The sequence below is a fragment of the Tamandua tetradactyla genome, chromosome 4 (genome assembly GCF_023851605.1).
Source record: "Tamandua tetradactyla isolate mTamTet1 chromosome 4, mTamTet1.pri, whole genome shotgun sequence".
Lineage (NCBI taxonomy): Eukaryota > Metazoa > Chordata > Mammalia > Pilosa > Myrmecophagidae > Tamandua > Tamandua tetradactyla.
In genome coordinates, this window is record NC_135330.1 from 159,621,547 (window position 1) to 159,641,018 (window position 19,472).

At 37.1% G+C, this 19,472-nt stretch overlaps 1 long non-coding RNA gene across 1 annotated transcript; it reads right to left on the reverse strand.

Annotated features, from left to right (window-relative positions):
- Positions 1-13,106: 13,106 nt before the first annotated feature.
- On the reverse strand, positions 13,107-18,384 carry LOC143679474 (uncharacterized). Its single transcript, XR_013173792.1, has 3 exons — positions 18,319-18,384; positions 13,631-13,677; positions 13,107-13,386 (listed from the first exon to the last, which is right to left on the reverse strand). It is a non-coding gene; the product is annotated as an uncharacterized LOC143679474 (long non-coding RNA).
- Between the last annotated feature and the right edge of the window lie 1,088 nt (positions 18,385-19,472).

The window sequence follows — 19,472 nt, forward strand, 5'->3', positions numbered from 1 at the left end:
CCAAATATACCAAAAACTGAAAAGAGATATTATATACTGCATAAGAATAACCTCCAGAATTACTTCTCTACTATTTAAAATCTCTCAGCTACTGAAACTTTATTTTGTCTCACTTCTCTTACTCTTTTGGTCTTTCTCAATCCCATTATGCCAGGGCCAAGCACTTCCCCAGGAGTCATGTCACACATTTCCAGGGAGATTTATACACCGGGGAGCCATGTCTGATGTAGGGGAAGGGCAGTGAGCTCACCTGCGGAGATACAGGCCATATCTGAGCAACAAATGAGATTCTCTGGGGGTTGACTCTTAGGCATAATCATAAGTAGGCTTAATTTATCCTTTGCAAGAATAAGTTTCATAAGGCAAGCCCCAAGATCAAGGGCCTGACCAATCAAATTGGCAATCCCAATGATTGTGAGACTATCAGGTTATACCCAGGTGGGGAAGTTTAATATTTCCACCTTCTTCCCAAGTCCCTCAAGGGGACTTTGCAAATGCTTTTTAATCTTCCATCCAGATCACACTGGGATGTATCAGGGCATCGCACCAACTTATAAAACCAACAAGCTCTCACTTCGTATTCAAGCTTCCATGTAATTATAACTTTCAAATAAGCTGACCATACAAGTTAAATTAGAAGGTGTACTACTAAAAACATAAATTTTGCACTAAATAAACATACCTTCCTTTGGTCTCACATAGAAGTTGAAATTTTAAAACATAGTCAATATCATCCTTTGTCCTTTAGTCGGATTTATCTTAGTCCTACCCAGATCAGCTTCATTCATACTCTAGTTGAAGTCTGTTGATGTTTATGGGATAATGCTGACTTTCATAGCTGCAGAACTCTAGCTTGGAGTCTCAGGTGTCACACAAATACCCAAAGTTCCAGGGAACAACCAGGTATACACAAAGAGCTCAGCATCTCAAAATTTAAGAAATAACAGTTACAACTCTGGACTAGATGTGACTGCTGTAAGAATTTACAATCTAGGAAACTTTACAATAGGCCTTCCCCTGATAATCTATGTTCTCAAATTCTATTCTCAGAGTTTGCATATTATGGTTAGTTTATATTAGTGAGGCATTATAATATTTGTCTTTTTGTTTCTGGCTTATTTCACTCAAAATACTGTCCTTAAAGTTCACTCACCTAGTTGCCTGCCTCACAATCATTTCCCCTTCTATCTCCTGCCTCAGTGTCACATGAACAAATTTAACCAGAAACTGGCTTGAAAGGAGCTAGGGAAATGTGATTTGCAGGGGTGAGTCTCATGCTATACAGAGCAGAGTACGGGAAGGGCATGGAATGTATCTGAGGGCAAACAAGTTGACCAGTGTTTTGGTTTGTTAAAGCTGCTGGAATGCAATATCAAAACTAGAATGGCTTTTAAAAAGGGAATTTATTAAGTTACAAGTTTACAGTTCTAAGGCCATACAAATGTCCAAACCAAGGCATCCAGAGAAAGATAACTTGACTCAAGAAAGGTCTATCACATGGGAAGTCACATGGCTGGCATCTGCTCATCCTTGTTCCCAGTTCCATTGCTTTCAATTTCTGATGCCAATAGTTTCCTAAGCATCTGAGGCCTTCACTTAGCTCCTCTAGGATACAATTCTGGGTACTGGCTTGCTTAGCATCTCATGGGAAGGCACATGGTGATATCTGCTGCGCTCTGCATCTCCAAACGTCCTTGTCTAGGTGTCTGCTCTGTCTCTCTGCACTCCAATATCTTCAAAGGTCTGCATCTCTGTCAGCTCTGAAGCAACTGTGTTTTCCCCAAAAGGTCTCCCTTTTAAAGGACTCCAGTAAACTAATCAAGACCCCCTTTGAATGGTGGAGTCACGTCTCCATCTAATCAAAGGACACACCCACAATTGAGTGGGTCAGTCTCCATGGAAACAATCTAACCAGAGGTCCTCATCCTATAATACTGAATCAATATTAAAAGACATGGTTTTTCTGGGGAACACAGCACTTTCAAACCAGCACATCCAGCATCCCAGGGGTCATCCACACTGATCTGTATCAATAAGCCAGGTAAGGCAAGAGCAATAAAGCATGGCCTACTTTGATAAGCTCTGATTTAGGATATAGAGAGACCTGGATGTGGAGTGGAGATCATCAGCAACCATCTCAGTAGTGGCCATGATTTGATTTATATGAGAATCATATGTAGAGATAAAGTAGCCAGAAATCTGTAAATATTTTTCCATCTGCATAGTAGTAGTAACAAAATGTGGTTCCTACCTTCAATTAACTTTCTTCCTTTGGGGCAATGATATAAATGGTTCAGGGTGGGGAGGGAGAAATAAAAAATGAACTAACCTTTATTGAACTCTTACTATGTTCCCTCATTAGGATGGGTGCGTTACAAACACTGCCTCATTTAATATTCACAAATCCTTGTGTTAGAAGAGAATTCCCCCTGGATCTCTCATGAGTCTGCACATCTTACAAACAGAGATGCCAGCTTTTGATGCAGAGTATTTTTGTATAGCAAACTAGAAAAATAGAGATAAAAAAGGTATCTCCTTCCAGAGGAGAGGGCCAGCAGTTTTATTTTGTTTTTACTGTCTAGTCATATAATAAATATAATGTCTTCCCCTGCGACAAAAGTCAGGTAAATCTGCTTAAAGTCCATTATAAAAGATTCAGATTCCTTAAACTGGGGATTCCTCAGCTGTGACGCAAACTGACTTAGTGTGCAGCATCCACCCTAGCTGCTTATAGTTACAGAGCAGACTCGGGTGGCAAGCGGAACTGATATGAACTTGAAACTTGAACTGCTTGATAGCCCTTAGTCTCTGACCCAGACATCTTGTGTCTTCTGCCAGGACCCAAGAAATTGCAGCAGGCTAATTAGGGTATAATCTCAGAACTTTCTCATTTCTTGACACTACAGTCAAGATAAGAACAAGGCAAGAGAGGCACTTATTGTACAAATTTAAGAAATTTAAGGAGACACTCATTCTCCAGGTCAGGCGAATGCCTAGTCTTCAGTTGCCTCTCTTTTACTTTTTTTCTACCAAAATTTACATCTTTATGCAGGCCTCTCTCTTCATTCACCCTAGCCCTGGCCTTGCTTGACATCTTGGGTAATAAGTGTTTTACTCATTTTATATAGATAATGTTCTTAGCTCAAGGTCTGTATATATTCAAATCACACATCTTTTCCAATGTGTGTATATATTTCTGCATGAAGTATTTGCAGGTATGGAGGATATGAAATGGCAGCAGGAATTGTTAAAGAGAAAAATGATCGTCTAGTAGAAAAAATAAAACAAGGTTTGAACTCCTTGGTAGAAACTGGACATTGTCATCTCCAATGCCATCTTGACTTTGAAGTTCCCAATGCAGTCTCCCTTGCATCATAACCAATCATCACAATGCACTGCTGCACTGCAACACTATGTTACCTGGACTTCACATGGACAACACTCAGAGTTCCCTTTGGAGTTTTCCAAGTTGAAGAGAGAGCCACACTATAGAAAATTTGTTGCTATTGAAGAATAATTCATTCTGAACTAAAATGCTTGGTCTGAACTAAAATGTTTTGCAGGCCATGAAGGGAAGTGGCAGAGCTGTAAACACTAATGGGCCTTGTAAACACTGGTTTCAGACATTATGTCCAACCGCTGCGTCAGATGATTCACATTTTTTTTCTCTTTAGTGTCAGATACAAGCACAAGAAAACAACATTCCTGGCAGCTTTGTTGAAAGCTAATGATAAATTTTATACTATACGAGAGAGGAAGGGGGATGTGTTAGAGACTTAAAATGACACTTCCATTTAGATCACTAGAAGTTAAAGAAAAAATCCTCCTGAATGAGCTGCTTGAATTCCTGTAAGAAAGAGTAATTTGAGAATGTTTAAACGAAAAACCTGATTTTTCCACTAACAGACATAACTACCCCACATTTAATTTTGATCAGATGAAATTTTCAGGCATAAAGAAGGCAAGGTCCCTATATAAGGCACATACACACATGTTCATATGCAAATATGAATACATAAATAAAACAAACATGTACATATGTTACATACGATACGATACATATATAAATATATATACATATATACCCTCACACACACGTATGTAGCACTCTTAGATCAGAATAAACCCTACTAAGGCATCACTCTACAAAGAAGACAATTTATTTTGTTTACTCTCTTGGGACCCAGAACCTTTACGGAGATCATCAAGTAAAATTCTTTGAGTACGGTGGTATATATAACAATTCAAAGAAAACTATAAAATCATCTTGAGGGATTCTTCAACTCAGAACTTTATGGAACTATAAAAGACTTATTGGAAAATTGATTAAACTGACACGGTAAAAGATTTAAGCCCTGACACTGAATTACCTTGGACATGTTCCTTGACATCTCTTAACTTCAGTTTTCTCACTAGGAAAATAATAGTTACTATGAATTAAATGAAATGATGTAAGTAAAGTACTTTGTATGTTCATAGTTTTAAAAAAATATTAGTGATTATTTTTATCACTCACATCATAGACGATATACTTTCTTCTCAGTGTGGATTGGTGAAAAACATTAGCTGTGCACGATGCTAAGAATGCAATCTACATTTCTTCTATTCTCATGTCTGGGTTTGCTTACCATCTTCTGAATCCCTCACAATGTTCTTATTTCTCCTTTCATGGGGGTCAGATGCCTCCCAGCATCAGAGATTAGAATTCTCAGATGTTATCTGCAATATCTCAAAAGTTCACATTTCAATATCCGAGTATTTGTCTATCATGATAAATGATCTTCGAGCCCTCCTCCAAAGTGCTCTTCTGAATGCCTGCCAAGGATTACTCACGTCCCTCTCCCTGAATGTGTGCATGCCCGCAGCTTCCTGCTCCTCTTCAGGGCTCTGTGCCCGATGCCTCTCTGTGATGCCAGATATGTGTCCTGTCCTGTCCTGTGCTCTGCTCTGCTCTGCTCCAAACTGGAAGAGTCACCTCCAGTTTAGTCGTTGCTGAAAAGAATTCCCCTATAGTGTGGCACATGAGCCATGATGCCTCCATTTCTAGCTCCATTGAACATAAGCCTGCCTGCCTGCAGCAGCCAGGAGACCTTGCTCTTTAGGAATTTCATCCCTGATATTTTATGTGCTGCAAAACACTTGAGACAGCATCGGACTCACTGTATAGAAACACACTCTAGGAGGTTTATGATTACAGACACAGTGATAGGTTTTTTTCCCCAGCAGTTATATAGTGCTTTCTACATACCAGGTTCTACTCTCAGCACTTTACATAGAACAATTCACTTAATCATCACTATTTAACAGATGAGAATGTAGGGCACAGAGAAGTTAAGTTGCTTACCCATGGACACAGCTGATGAGTGAAAGAGCTGGGATTCCGGCATAGCTAATTTGGTACCAGAGGTGGTTCTCTAGGAACCTTTCAAATGGAACCTTTAAAATAAATTTACATATTAAATATGGTACTTAATATTGACTATTATATAACTTTAAATTTTAATCATTAACATATATACACTTAAATTTGCAAGAAGAGAAAAACTATTTTAAAATTGCAAAAGAGGCATTTTGGACACAACATTAGAAATAACCAACTGGAAATAAAGTCACTTGCGTTTTAGCAGCTTCCCTAAAACAAGAATAAATACAAGATGCAAAAGATTATAAAACCAGACCTGCAGTACATTTTATGCTTTCCCTTTCCAGAAGTAGAAAATGCAGGATAAATAACTATTTCATGAAATGATCTTAGGAGAATTATGAGTACCTTCAAAAATAGCTGCAACATAACTCAGTTCTGAATGTCTTGATTAATACTGCCATCTAATGCCCAATGGAGAGATCCAGATCTAGTTTAAACTGAACATGTCCTAGTGCTGTCCTCCAAAATTACTAACAAAAATGGAAACACAATTCTCATTATCAACTAAGACCCTATAACTACATCAATCATTTTGAAATAAATCTTAGTACACAAGTGGGACTTGGGCTTTTTAGCATTCTAGTCTAGCTTTAGGTGCCTTAATTTCAGGGTATGGTGGCATGGTCATTATAAAAGCTGATTTCATTATAACTCCCCACAATGTATAACAGCAAATCACAAAGCAGTGACTACAATCATGTAATATGATCACTATTTATTCTATTTTCTATTTAAGTGTATCTGAATTTTTCCTCCCTTTCCTACTTCTTGAAGAGTATATTGATAAAACATTTCCAGCTTTGGTCTTTACAAATATACTAAAGAAAATGCAAAAGCTAAAAAGATGTCAAAAATATAAAGGTAAGACCAGATACTGGATATATAAAGAGGGAACACTCTGTATGCACATTCACATATATGCATTAATGTGAGTGTTTAAATTTTTCAATTTTCGAACTCTCCTGGATTATTTCCCAAGCTTTGATTGCAAGGCATTTTTTGTTACAAGTATATTAGGTGATACTGGATTAACCAATTTTAGCTAGAACATAGAAATAAGGGAAAATTGCTGACTATAATTTATGTATTTAAAGGTTAAATCATCTTGACTCTTCTGCGAAAGTTTCCATTTTACTTGATTATTTGATCTTTACTTAAATTTAAAATATTCTATATATTATTTCATTTGTATAAATCTAGGTCTTAGGGTAACAACCAAAAATTGCATCTGCATTCCCGTCAACATGGCTGGGCCATTCATTCTTAGGTGACGACGGCTGTAGAAGCCACACGTATTTTACACCTAGAAGAATTCAATTCATGGCCTCAAGTTCATTTGATCTTCCAACTTCCCCAAAATAAGAATGCTTCAGTTAGGGTAATTAAACCACAAGTAGACCATCGGTTAATCAGTTTCACAAGGACAGCTTGTGCACCGTGACAGAGCCTTATGCATGTCTCCACCCAGAGCCCACGTAGCTTATGGAAGGACAACCTGAGCAGGGTACAGGGCAAAATTTTAGGGCCAGAATAGAGGATGCCTATGCAAGAGGTGGCATTTATCCATTCAACATCCCCACTTCCCCTTTACCCTTAGCTCTGACTCCCTTGCTAGCAAATATCTAGGGAAAATAGGAAAATACGGTATCTATGCAATTTGTGTGGTTTGGAGCTGTTATATAACTCAGAAAAGGCTATATTCTTTTAATCCATTCCTACGGGTGCAGAGCTGTTGCAGATGGAAACTATTGGTTAGACTATTTCAATTGATATGTGGCCCACCCCGTTCAAGGTGGATCTTAATCCTTTTACCGGAGTCCTTTATCAGAGGATAAAAAACAGCCCCAGAGAGCTCTGAGACGCTCCAGAGTAGCTGAGAGACAAGGACATTTCCATAGAAGCTGAGAGAGGAAGTCACTGAAGCCAGAAACTGAAAGCAAAGAAAATTGGGAGAGAAGGACCAGCAGACACTGGCCATGTGCCTTCCCATGTGACAGAGATGTCCTAGATGCTGGCAGTTTTTCTTCAGAGAGAGTATTGTCCTGTTGATGCCTTAATTTGGACATTTTCATGGCCTTAGAACCATACAATTGAAAGCTAATAAATCCCTATTATAAAAGCCAACCTATTTCTTCTGGCATATTGCATTTCAGCAGCTTTAGCAAACTGAAACATAATTTCAAACCAGTTTCATAAAAGGAGTTGATTAGTTGTTAAAAGCAATTCTGAAAACTGATCAAATACCATCACATTTGTAAGTGATTAGCTATTCTCAGAATAACAAGCGATTTTGTCCATTCAACCTCTATGGTTCAAATCAGTTGGCGTTAGGCACAGCAGAAATCATTTGTTGGAGTACTTGGAACTGAACACAAAGAAAAGGAAATAGCTTGACCTGACACTAATTAATATAATATTGCTAGAAGCGATTTAACTTGCTAGATGCAAGACCAAAATTCTTTGTGATTTAACCTTCTGGTATGAAGTACTTCTAAGCAATTTTCAGCAACTCCATGTGGAATTCTTAAAATGCAGAACTAACGTTATTAGAGTAATGGCTACGGACCAAGGATGGGAAAGAGGCAAAAATTCATCCTGACAGAGATAAATAACAGGGAGAGTAAATTATTAGCTGGATCTTTGTTATACATGAACTAAACCATCTCACATATGTATACACAGAATATAGTGTAAAAGGAAAACAACTGCGCTGGAATCCACTCAAATGAGCACAATAGTAGTTACCAGGGAAAAATGATTTTGATTGTATCATTAAATTTAGAGCATTCACTTTAGGTGCTGAACACAGCCCTCAAGTGGGCCTTTTATCACAGGCTTAATGCGAAGAGTGCAAGAAAAAACTTGCAAGCTAATGCTTCTAGCATCTACGGCTGTCCTCACTTTGCTATTGGAATATTGAAAATACACACTCAGGGAAAAAAAATTTAGCATTGTGTTCCTCAGTACAGATTCAAAAATAATGTGGAAAATATAAGAAAGAAAAAAGTGACGGAAAAGCACTTGCACGGATTTTCTGCCTGTTCAGGCTAGACAATTTCAATGGCCATCTGGGGCTGTGGAGGCTCAGCTGCTGTCTGTGATAGCTGAAAGACAATAAACTAAAGTGCAGATAATGTGAAAAGTCTGTTCTCTTGACTGAAATGTTCACTGGGGTTTTGTGTAAGAAACGATTCCCCAAGTTTTGAAAAAATTACCTCTCAAATTGCTGCCCTGATTTTTCATCCTAAAAAACACAGAAGTATGTATCCAATAATCAAAGCTGGCCATTTTGTGAAGGGTTCCTTTGCAGGGGTACTTTTAGTAATGTAGTAGTAGTTGTTCTTCTTTCCAATCCTTTTGAGATTCTGATGTTCTCTCCAGAAAGAATCCATATACTTGTCTCTTCAGTTCTGTATGTAATTTCAGGGGATGCACAGAAGTTTTCTTGGGTTTGATAATGTGATAAAGTGTAGCATTATCACTAGATGCAATTCTGGGATGAGGCTAGGATGGTTCAGGGCTGCTGTGCATAGCCTCACATAGATTATGAAGTTGAATGGTACCCTGGCCTTAGTGGGGTTCAAATCCTAGCACTGGGACCTCAGTCTAGTTCTTAGCGTCAATTTCCTCATCTGACACCCAATATCACTGCTTATTTGAAGTTTACAAAGGTTGACGCCTACAGAACACTTTTAAACAAAAGAGGCCTGGCTTGCAATGGATGGAGGTGGGCTAAGGGTACATCAATGAAGGAAAGAAAGGAGGAACTGTGGCATATACATACAATGGACTATGGCTGTGAGAAGGAATGAAGTTGTGAGGCATGCAACTAGGTGAATGAAATCTGAGGACAGTATGTTGAGTGAGATAAGCTAGAAACAAAAAGACAAATACTACAAGGCCTCACTGATATGAACTGACTATGATGTGCAATCTCTGAGAATTGAATTGGAGAGGATATGTTATCAGGGGAAGGCCTATTGTAAAGGTCCCTAGATTGTAAGCTCTTATGGAGTTTGTGTTAGTTAGATTCAGTTGTCAACTTGGCCGGGTGAGCATACCTAGTTTTGTTGCTGCGGACATAAGCCAATGGTACGTGAACCTCATCTGTTGCTAATTACATCTGCAGTTGGCTAGGAGGCGTGTCTGCTGCAATGAGTGACGTTTGATTTAATTGGCTGGTGCTTAAATGAGAGAGCGCAAAGTAGCACAGCTAAGCAGCTCGGCAATTCTCATCTCAGCACTTGCAGCTCAGCCCAGGCCTTTGGAGATGCAGAAAGAAGTCACCCTGGGGAAAGTCATTGGAACTCAGGGGCCTGGAGAGAAGACCAGCAGAGACCATCCTGTGCCTTCCATGTAAGAAAGAACCTCAGTGGAAAGTTAACTGCTTTTCCTCTGAAGAACTAACAAAATAAATTCCCTTTTATTAAAAGCCAATCCATCTCTGGTGTGTTGCATTCCGACAGCTAGCAAACTAGAACAGAGTTGTAACTTATTTCTAAATTTTGAGATGCTGAACTATTTGTGTATAACCTGGTCGTTCTCTGGAACTTTGGGCATTTGTGTGACACTTAAGACTCTGAGCTAAAGTTCTGCAGCTATGAAAGTCAGTATTACCCCATATAGCAACTGTTAAACCACTGAAAAAGTGATCAGACTTCAATTAGAGATATGAATGAAGCTCATCTGAGTCGGACTAATGTAAATCAGACTAAAGGGTAAAATACTATGTTTTAAAATTTCAACTTCTATGTGAGGTCAAAGGAAGAAATGTTTATTTAGTGCAAAATTTATATTTTTAATAGCACATTATCTAATTTAATTTGTATAGTCAGCTTATTTGGATTGCATAATTACATGCAACTTTGGGGCTTCCCCTTATGAAACTTATTCTTGCTAAAGAGAAACTAAGCCTACTGATAATTATGTCTAACAGTTGCCCCAGAGAACCTCTTTGGTTGCTCAGATGTGGCCTTTCTCTCTAACCTAAATCCACAGGTGAGCTCATTGCCCTTCCCCCTTCATAGGACATGATTCCCAGGGAATGATCCTGGCCCTGGCAACATGGGAGTGAGAAAACCTTCAGGAGCAAAAGGAGGAAGAGAAATTAAATACAGTAAAGTTTCAGTGGCTGAGAAATTTCAAATAGAGTCAAAAAGTCACAATCAACTTTTTTAATTTAAGCCTTCTAGCCTCCTATATTCTGGAGCAGCTAGAAGGAAACATCTGAGAGGATCGTATGGTAGCCCATGACAAACTCTGGGATCTGTCCTGTAACTACTTACTGACGAGTGCTTTGAAAACTATAGCTTTTTTATTTCTTTGCTTTGTATATATGTTATACTATACAATAAAAAAGTTAAAATAGAAAACAACCTATGACATTTTGTATTGTAAAATTCTCTGAGGCTCAGACTACATTATAATGTCCTATAAAACTTTTTATTTCTCATGATCTAGCATAATGTTCTACTCATCTTTACTATTTAATAAATATTCATTAAACATAAAAATGAAGAAAATTAAATTTGCCAATAAATTTGAGTGTTATGTTGTCCTACATAATCAATGATGGTAAATGAAAACAAATTGAGGCAGATGAATACGTTATGTGTAGCTCCAGGATATTGGGAGGTAGGCTCATGAATGAGTTTCTGAACTAGTGAGAAAATCCAAAAAGATTTCCATACCATAATTCCTAGGAATTGCTATAGTAATAAAAAAAATTCCATACCTTGTTGTGATGGTTAAGTTCTGGTGTCAACTTGGCCAAGTGATTATGCTCAGTTGTCTGGTCAGGCAAGCACTGGCCTGACCACTGCTGCAAGGATGTTTCATGACTGGTTGATGTACCGGAAGGCTGGTGTATTAAATCATCCATCAATTGATTGCATCTGTGTCTGATTACATTTGTAATCAACTAAGGCATGTCTCCCACAAAGAAATAATACAATCAGTTGAAGGCTTTTAAGGAAAGCCACTCCTTTTCACTGCTTCTTCAGCCAGGGAGCCTCTCCTGTGGAGTCTGTCTAGACCCTTCATTGGAACCACCAGCTCCACAGCCTGCCCTGCAGATTTTGGACTCTTCCATTCCCACGCTGTGTGAGACACCTTTATAAATCTCATCCTTACAGATTTCTCCTATTGGTTCTGTTTCTCTAGAGCATCCTGACTAACACAGCTGGCTACTAAACTCCAGACAAGTATTGATTTTATGATTTTATGTAAACCAATGTCTTTTGTGATAATTTGTAAGCTTTCTGAAAAGACTGGAACATACCTTACTTACTTTGTAATCCATACCTGCTCAAGCCAAAGGCCTTTATATACATCATTCCATCTTTGGAAGGGTCCCAGTAACTCATGGAAGAAGTTATTATTATTACCAGCATTATTCAATAATGGAAATGAGGCTCAGTGAGTTTATGTAATTGAATCAAAGACACATAAATGGTAAGTGATGTTGTTGGGGCACAGATTTTTACATAATGGTTAAATATACAGGTAATGGGGGTTAGCTGCTTAGATTCAATTCCTGCTTCCATCACTTATCAGTTGTATGACTTGTGTGCCTCAGTTTCATAATTTATTAGATGGAATTTAAAAAAAAATTAAAAATGGAAATAATAATAATAATACATCACGGGTTTGTGAGGATTAAATGAAATAATACCTGCATAGTACTTTCAACAGTGAATGACACATAGTAGACACTCAATAAATCTCTCCATTATTGTTCTGTCTATATCGCCGTTCTTTAGATCCTATAGTGACCTTTGCAGTAAAAATGCAAAAAAAATATTTTAAAGATCAGATTCAGGAAATGTCCATGATGTCTCATACTTTTAATGTCATACATTTGTCCTTTTAGCATATCCTAGTGAGATTGATAGTGAATAGCTGGTCTGACAATGAGATTCTTCATTGTTTGGCTTTTACATTACTATATTTTAAGCTTGTCTACCTAAGCACACTCTGATGAGTAAGTACTTTTGTGTCATAGCACTACAAACAACATAAGAAACAAAGTTTTCAATTTTATATGTTTATATTAAAATTTAAAATGAGAAAATCAAAATCTCTATATGTGATTAATATTTTTATTTTTCTCTGGTATGTAATAGATTTCTAGTAAAATCCTGGAGAATAACATTCAATAGCCAAAGAAAGTTACTTCCAACAAGCTAAACAGGTAAGTAAAAACACAACACAGAGCTCAAATAACAATGGATTCATAATTAGGAAACGTAGATTCTTATTTGTGTTCTTCGCCTAACTAGATGTGTGATATTTGGCATGCATCATCTGTCTGGGTCTCAGTATCCTCCTCTGCAAAATTAAAAGAGGTTGGCTAACTTCTGTAGTGGGTGCTGTTGGGGTCCTGCTGTTATAGACAGCAAGAAATGACCACTCATTGCTCCATCGCTTGAATCTGGACTGCCTTGTGACATCTTTTATCAATAGAATATGGCAGATGTGACGTTGTACACCTCCCTAGCCCAGACCTCAAGATCCTTACAACTTCACTCTTGTGCCAACAACCTTTCTACCCCCAGGTGAGCAAGCCTGAACTATCCTGATGGATCAGGAGCCAACAAACATTTTCTGTAAATAACCAGATAGTAAGTATATTTTAGACTTTGGGGGCCATACATTCACTGTTGCAATTACTCAACTTGTCATTTTGTGCAAAACAACCATAGACATTCCATAAGCAAATGAGCATGACTGTGCTCCAGTAAAATTGTATTTACAAAAACAAGCTGCGAATTGGATTTGGTCTATTGGCCCATACTTTGCAGGTGCTTGTGATAGATGATGAGGAATTATATGAAGAAAGGCCCCAGCTATCCCACCTGTCCAGGGGGGATCCCAGACATGTGAGCAAGCTCCAGCTGAAAATAGCTGAAACCTCTTGAGGCCTGAAGGATTGTCCAGTTGAGTCCCATCAAATGGTCAACCTGAAGAAAAGAGAAACGTAATAAATCACTGCATGTGTATGCCATCAAGTAGTTTATTACACAGCAAAAACTAAATGATTCACTCTCATGTTCTTTACCAATCTAGTTCTCTAGCTGCTGCAAGGTTGCTAAAGGCCCAGACTTGCCCCACCCTGGAGAACTGCCTTGCCTGGGAGGTCATCCCCTACCCCCAGGGTACTCCACAACCACTGACTAGCAAGGGGCACAAGAGCCAAGCACTTACCTCAAGGTAGGACCAACTCTGTCATGCAATTCATGCTCCACAGTTCCCTGTGGGAGTAGACAAAGCTAATTTCCATCTGAAACCTTGCTTAACTTGCTTAGCTTTTTGTTCTGCCTTATCCTTCTTCCCTCACTCCTCTTTTGCTATAAGTACTCCCACAACAAACCACTAGCTCAGAAATCATCATGTTAATTTCTACTTTTAGGAAACCTAAATTGCTTCTATGATTTATTTTGTTCTCAGTCATAATCAGGACTTAATTTGGAATAGAAGACTGAAATGTAGGGGGCGATTAGTAAGCCAAGACTGCTAACATGAACCCACCTTCAGTAGGGGCAATCAGAGTGTGCTCCATTAGCCCCAAAATGCCTTCTCTGAATCTAGAAGTACGAGAAGGGTAAGGGAAATTCAGGGTAGAATATCTTTTATTAAAATTTATATATTGGGACTTTTAATTCACTGAGTACCATTTTTTAAAATTAGTTATATCAACTAAATTTTTTACATATATGTATATTGTTTTTTCAAAAACTGCCCTATTGGACATTATCCAACATCATTCCGTTAGATAACCTTAGTCACAAAACCTGACTTCCCTACGTCCTTTGTTTCTCCACTAAGTGAAAAAAACACACACAAACTGATAAACTGCATCATGGGAAAATTGAAACTACTAATGGATTCATACACATAAATTACATTGATATTATCAGATGAAGGGTAACTTATAAGTATAGCATACCTATTGTCATTATTATTCAGAGTCTTCCGAGTATTTTAATCAAAAAAAAAAAGCAGGAAAGAAATATTGCCATTAGCAGGTTCCATGCAAACTGGGAATTAAGTAGCTGGCAAAAAGAGAGATCTGAAAGAAATTTAAAGAAAAAGAAATGACAGCAGCAGGGTTTCCCATTCAAGAGAAGAGAAATAACAAGTTGAAAGAGAGGAAATGTCAATAACTAGCAAAGTAAAGTATGTGGAAAACATTTCTGAGATGTGAGATGGGAACAGGAAGACAGAAAGCCCAAGTCTGGGTTGTAGAAAGAGAAATATGAAAAAGAAAATCCATTAATTGGAACAAATGACGATGCTTCTTCTGTTTTTTTCTGCCTTCTAAAGATTGAGACACTCAGAAAAAAAGATTATAGTGAATAATAAAATCAAGGATGCCCCCAAATACTCTGGAATTTATACCTTCTTAAAGAGTTCTTAGTTTTAAACTAAAGATTTAAAGTAGTATTTTGATTTAAAAATGCCAAAATGTGATCATATCAATTACTAGATATTTTTCCCTTAGTCACAAATAACCTCTAACCTAAAATGATTCTATCACATTTGCTTACTTAATGCAAGGAAGAAAGGAATGGAGATCATCTCAAAATACAGACTTCTGCAAACCCTGAGCCCTTCACACAGCTGTTCTATAAATCAGACTGTTTGATTGTAAAATGAGAAGATCAGCCTATGTTTTAAAATTCAAAAAATTCTTAGGGGAAAAACTGAGTTTCTATCGCATGAATACTAACTGAAACATTCTAAATGGCATTTTAAAGTCAAATTGCTGTTTTGTAACCTGAGAATGCAACTTAGTGTAGCAATCCTTTCTGTGTTGCCTTAAATCATAAACTGCTCAAAAGAGCTAATTTGGTACAGCTAAAAGAGATCTAAGGATGTATGTTAATCTAATGACTGTTTAGTATAGGAAATTATAGCTTAAATAATTTATATGAATTTGGATATTCATTAGGTGTGTCTCCTTGAAACTGTTATGTACCCCAGAAAAGCCGTATTCTTTAATCCTGATTCAATATGGCTGGATAGGATCTTTTTTATTTAAAAAGGTCACATCATGGAGATGTGACCTATACAGTTGTGGGTGAGATCTTTTGACTAGGTGGTTTCCATGGAGATGTGGCCCACCTAAATGTGGGCAGGAATTTTGGTTGGGTAGTTTCCATGGAGATATGTCTCCTCCTAATCAGGGTGGATTGCTTACTGGAGTTCTCTAAGAGAGAACCATTTTGGATAAAGCTTCAGAGCAGAGTTAATAGAGCCAACCTGAGTCCCAGACATTTGGAGATGCAGAAAGAAAATTTGCCCCAGGGGAAGCTGTTTGAAATCAGAAGCCAAAGGACAAGCAAATGCCAGCCACAGGCCTTCTCAGTTGGCAGTGATATTCCAGGCCCATCAGCCTTACTTGAATCCAGGTATCTTTCCTTAGATGCCTTAGTTTGGGCATTTTTATAGCCTTAGAACTCTAAATTGTGACTTAATAAATTTCCTTTACAAAAGCATTCCATTTCTGGTATATTGCATTTCAGCAGCTTTTACAAATCAAAACAATTAGGACTTTATAGTCTTTCAAAATGAGTTATTTTAAGATCAGGAACTAAAATGAGTATCATTTTCTTACTGAGAAACCAGGGATAAGTAAATGGCACAGCAAAATTAATAAGACACTATTTCATTTTAGGTTTTATGCAAATCAAAATGTATAGAGACTAACGAAACATTTGAGACAAATGTGTGGATATTTTCAGGGAATAACCAATATACAACTAGATTTCTGATAAAATCAACAGGAAGGCTTTAGGAAAGAGTATTCGTGCATAGGTTTCCTCTAGTAGATACTTGGCCATCTACTAGAGGAAAAAAATTGAAAGAAGGGCAAGGTTAAAGATGACAAAAGATAGGCGATAGTTTGAAATAATGCCCCAGAGTAGGCAATTACAGTCAGAATCAGTTTTTACATGGAGGGGTTTCCCCCTGAAAAGGCAGAAAAACAATTTCCCTCAAAGACAAAGAAGAAGAAAGGAGAGGAAGGAAAATACAATCAGCCATTAGTTGCCAGAAACTGCAATTCTGGTCTTCTTGTCTAGCTCTAAACCACTCCTCAGTCATAGCATATGGAAGACTTGACCTCATATTGTTCAAATCCCTCCTCCAGTGCCTCGAACTTCCTTTCCATGTTGATTCCCCCTTCAGAATTCCAGTACTCCACAGATGTGATTGGGTTCCATGACTGACTTGAAATCCTAAATAGCCTTGGATATTCCCATCTGAAATTTCTCCTTTTTTTCTCTCTCCTGATATTACCCATGCCAACCTCATGATTTTGACCATTTATCCAAGTCATCCACTGTTTTAATTGGGTAATCAAGATAATTGATATATGCCAGTCTAGATTGTAGTGTGAAGTGTGTAGTGTGAAGTATTTACTCTTAAATTGCTTATTACTTAAGAACCAATATCGTATATTATATATAATAAATTATTTATATTATATATAATTATATTTTGTCATATAGAAAATTATTGTGCAATATATTAATAACTGTATTAGACATTTAAAAATTAACATGTCATTAATATAAAAATTAAGTAATTTTTAAATTACTTTAGTGCCTGGTTAAGTATCATACTTGTAGCTACTCAATAAATTTTTACTAAATTCAAGAGAACATTCTCCATCTATAATTATGTTGTCGTCAAATATTAACCTTTGCCATTTTAATAAAAGAATGAGGGCTACTTTTTTATACATAAAATGAATCACCATTTTCACTTGGGAATTTTTATTGAAACTTGTGTAAAATATTTGGTAAGGAAAGGACAATAAAATGTTATTTTGGATATATAAAAAATCTTATTATTTAATAATCCTCTTGTCCAATTTAGTAGTAACTGATGTCCTTATGAAATTGAAGTACCATCTACATTATCCTTAGGGCATCTAGTAATCATTTAAAAGTAGAATAAGAATGGAATGAAGGTTTACTAGTAAATAGGGTTGCACTAATATTCATGTTTGTCATTAAATATTAGTGGACATTTTCAAATGAAAACATATGACTTAATTAGACCCTGTTATCTCTCTAATTTGATTGGAAATTTTAAAAAGAAAATAAGACACCTTAAATGAAAAACAAAGGTCATTTAATTTCTTTTACGTTGTTCAGTAATCTTCATAAATATTTTTATAAGAAATAACATCCTTCCTAAACTGATATAGATCCGTCCGCTTTAATCTCTCTATTTAACTTACTTTTATTGCTGACATTAAACATAAAAATAAACCAGGAAGGATCAATGAAGAACTTCTCAAAAATAATATATAATTATAACTTTAAATATCATAAATACAGAAGAAACTTATTAGACTCCTTGATTTTGGTGGCAAAGAGAAATATGTCTATGCTATTTTTACAATGAAAGAAAAATGCTGATAGCTATAAATATGTTATAGTATATGTGGAATACAATAAATATAGCATATGCCTATATCTCACTACTTTTATTGAATGATTATCATTATTTATTATATCATATATTTCATGCCTATATTATACCAGGCACTGTGCAGGGAAACTTATTTGACTCATGAAGAGATAACATAAGATCTGGTATGACAAAGTCTGTTTTACTTGAACTTCATTGTCTTTGAACATCTTTTGATGAAGGAAATTAACCAGAGTATTTTATATGTACTTGGCCCAGTAGGCCCAGTACAGGTTTTGTTTCCAGATTGACCTAGTGTGGAGACCCAGGGCCTGGTCTGCCTCTGCATATGGAGAGGAAGTTGCTGTATGTAACTGCCCACATGACCAGGACAGAAGTTAAAGATCAACAGACCTCTTCAGCAAGGAAAGAATATACAGATGATGTGCTGGTTTGAAATGATTACGTACCCCAAGAAAGCCATGTGTTAATCCTAATCCAATCTTGTAAGGCCACACCTATTGTTTAAGGTGAACAGTTCTGATTAGATTGTTTCCATGGAGATGAACACACCCAACTGTGGGTGTGACCTTAAGATTAGACCCACTTAAGATGAGTTTTGATTAGTTGATTGGAGTCTTTAAAAGAGGAAACATTTTGGAGAAACCTCGAAAGCCACAGAGCCAATATGTGACCCAGATGCTTACAAATGCAGAAAGAAAATGCCCACAGGGAAACTGTTTGAAACCAAAAGTCAAAGGATGAAGAGATGTCAGCTACGTCTTTCCCAGCTGACAGAGGTGTTCCAGAGCCATTGACCTTTTTTGAGTCAAGGTATCTTTCTCTGGATACCTTAGTTTGGACATTTTTATAGCTTTAGAACTGTAAACTTATAACTTAATAAGTTCCCTTTATAAAAGCCAACCCATTTCTGGTATATTGCATTCTGGCAGCATTTGACAAGTTAGTACAGATGGTATCATACACCACTTCTCTTGCTAAGCATTAAAACTCTTCTTCCCTGATGTATATTGATGACAAATCTCCAGATCCATGTGTCAAGAGACCCTGATGAAACTCTGTTCTGATACTCTATGGAATGTCCTTGTCCCAAACCTTTATAAGCTGCCCCTTGCACTCCCACCTATGCAGAGAGCTGCTTTCACTTTCTGGACTGCTGCCACTGGAGGTTCTCTCCTGTTTCGTAAGTTATAATAAAACTTATGTCTGACTTTGTGCCTGACATTTTCTTTGGTCTTGTGACTGCCCTGACCCAAGCCCTCTAAGAGCTGGGTTGGAACACCTGGTTTCAAATAGGAGCTATATCACTTACTATGTGTGATGAATGTAAGTTACTTAAACTTTCCAAGCCTCATTTCTTCATCTGTTAAATAGAAACAATAACACATGACATAGTTGTTTTTTGTTTTAGCATTGTTTTTGCATGTTTATTATACATGCACACACACACACACACTGCTTGGTATGATACCTAACACATAATAAATACTCTTCAAAAGGTAGTCCTACTTATTAAAATTCATTGTTGTGATTTGAAAAGAGCATGTACAGTAGACACTGAATTATTTTGAGTTGCTACTGAAACAAAGTACCACAAACTTAG